This window comes from Ananas comosus, linkage group 15, assembly GCF_001540865.1.
Source record: "Ananas comosus cultivar F153 linkage group 15, ASM154086v1, whole genome shotgun sequence".
Classification (NCBI taxonomy): Eukaryota; Viridiplantae; Streptophyta; class Magnoliopsida; order Poales; family Bromeliaceae; genus Ananas; species Ananas comosus.
Genome location: NC_033635.1, coordinates 9,393,307 through 9,396,013, shown reverse-complemented (window position 1 = coordinate 9,396,013; position 2,707 = coordinate 9,393,307). Strand labels below are relative to the sequence as shown.

Sequence of the window (2,707 nt, the reverse complement as noted above, 5' to 3'; positions counted from 1 at the left end):
AATTTAGTGAGAATATCTTTGCAATAAATGTATTGAGTTTTTCACACTGCAAAAACACTTGGCCTATTTAAAATGGTTTGTAATTGTTTGTTATCTCCCTGTCGTTATTATAAATATACAATTTTATCTATGAATATATAGCATAACCATGCATCCCCATGTATTTAATTTACTGTGTTACCTAATTTTAAATTTCAGTCTTAGTATGAAAGTAAATAAATGTAAAATGTGTATTAATTGCTCGATACTTTTTCACTAAATGTTTAGTTAGTAACTTTGTTTAAGAGTTAGAAATGATGACTTGACTAATTAACTTGATGAAGTTTAATTAGCAGAGTATAATTGTTAAATTAAAAGTTTAACAAAGTTCTAAAGTCCATAGAATGTTTGAACATTTTTTCGCTAGTTTATACCAAATCTCTACTATCTCATTTATTGTTTCACAAAATACTATTGACATATAAATTTCCAACATAAGTTACTAAAGTATTTTCATTTATTCGCCAAACACACTAAAAGGACATCTCATTATAATAAGGATGTCTTTTAATTGGATGGCGCTTGGGAAAAGCATCTCCAAGCATCCCTAGAAAGCGTCCTCAAGCCGTACTTGTAGTGCCCCTTGGGCGTAACTATCAGAATGACAACAATATCAGTGGCCACTCGACACATCTGTGTAGTATCGAGATGAGTCGGAATTGTTTTGGCGTAAAATGGTCGCAAAACTAGACTCGGCGCACTCAATTAAGCCAAAACTGAAGTTCTGACAGTTTAGGCGCCCAGAAGTGATTTAGGGCGCCCAGATTCAGAGTGTTGTATTGTATATATATGCATTAGTTCAGTCGTTTTGGATCCAGTTTAGAGCGTTCAACAGTGGGTCCGAATGTTCACCTCGTGAATATTGAACGTGTTGACGCATGGCCTTGGTAGGTGAGACCCGCCGGAACTGGATAGCGGCATACCGAAGCGCCGTGCTGAAAACCCGAAGTGCTGAATTGTGCAGGTTGGAGAATCTGGGTGCCCAGTTCTCAGTTTAGGGCGGCCAAATCTTGAGATTACAATAGAGTAACAGGTTTGCATTCATTGTTCTTGAGTCTTATTGTACCTAACCAACACCTCTATAAAAGCAATTGGACGTTCTCCTTGAACTCTTTTCTCCTCTTCTTCACAGGGAGCTCTGGATTTTGCATGAAACCCCAATCCAAATCCCTCAAATTTCACTTTTTACCATTGAGGACTTAGAAATTCTAGAGAAATCCAGCAACAACCTTGGGATCTTCAGCTCGTGTGCAGCATAGAGGCATCCAATTGCAGTGAAACTTGATTTCGTGGGTTGTGGACTTAAGGGGGAGTGTGTTGAACCATTCCAACAGCAATTTAATTAGGTATGTAAGCTTGAATTACTATTTTTCCTAGGATTTTAGTATTTTTGAGCTGAAATTGAAGTTTTCTTAATTTTCTTAGATCCGAATGTCTTGGAAGCTATATTTTTGAAGTTGGATTTGGTTTTCCATCATCCCCCACTAGTTTAGAAGGGATTCCCCACCTGAATACAGACCTCAAGGTAAGTTTAGTTCAGATTTTGGTGAATTGAGCTATAAGTGCAATATTTTTGAATGTTAATGGAGATTTTTGAATGTTGTATATCTAGATCTTTGTAAAGAGCTAATTCTTGGAGGTGTTTTTCCCTCACTTGTAAAAGGTTTGGACCCAACCTTATTGGAGCTTCAAGTTGGAAATTCCAAAATTGAGCCGAGTTGCATAATTTACTCTTGTGCTGAACTTCTAGATGCAGGTTCTCGGCATCCAAAAGTTGGGTCCGAATCCTTGTGACGGCTTTTTGGTGATTGATTTGAGCTCAATTTTGGTAAGGAAGCTGGGGAATTATTCTCTAACCTTTTGAGGTGAGTTGGGTGAAGTTTCACTGCATTTGTATCTGAAAATTTGGGTTAAATTCCATGTTGAACCCCTGTAGGTTGAAGTTGCCAGGCTACTGTTCTGGGCTCTGCATCTGGGCACCCATAACTCTCGACTAGAGGGCCCGAATCCTGTGGTCTTGGGTATTGACTGCGATTTTGAGTTGGGAGTGATCCTTAAGCTCTCCTATCGACTTCTTGCCATCGTTGGACTCATGTTTAAGGTGGGTTAATGTCGACTGAATACTTCGGAATTCCTCATAAGTTGTAGAGAATTTCAGCATACTTTTATTTGGGTTCTATCATCTTGTTAGTAGCTCGAATTCATGGATTTGTATGTTTTCATATGAAATCTGAATTTGAAGTATAGTCTAATGATTTTAGATAAGTTTTATATGTTGAACTAAAATTTGACTTAGGAGAAAACTTATTAAATCTACACATGTCACTTTTCGAAAAGTTAACAAATTTAACTTTGGGAGCTGATTTCTCCTTTGTATCACCGTTGTTAGTGCGTCGTGAATATTTAGACTGGTGTAGGGGTTGAGATTAGGCTCGTGCTGAAATGCCGATGTCAATCCCGAGGCATGACACAATGCCCCTACAAGACAATGTCAAGCCTTGATGCCCATATAAGGTGATGTCTACTACTACTAATACAATCCACATAAGAAGATCCTAACTAGAATGAGTCTAATATCAATCATACGTGCCTCTACAAGGCAAGTTTACTTCTTGAGTTCTCAATAATGGTTGGCCTTATAAGGCTAAGTTTAATCCTCGTATGTCAA

At 37.8% G+C, this 2,707-nt stretch overlaps 1 long non-coding RNA gene across 1 annotated transcript; it reads left to right on the top strand.

The window, feature by feature from the left end:
• Positions 1,269 to 2,170, top strand: LOC109721832. Its single transcript, XR_002219304.1, has 5 exons — positions 1,269 to 1,385; positions 1,465 to 1,564; positions 1,652 to 1,702; positions 1,790 to 1,904; positions 1,976 to 2,170. It is a non-coding gene; the product is annotated as an uncharacterized LOC109721832 (long non-coding RNA).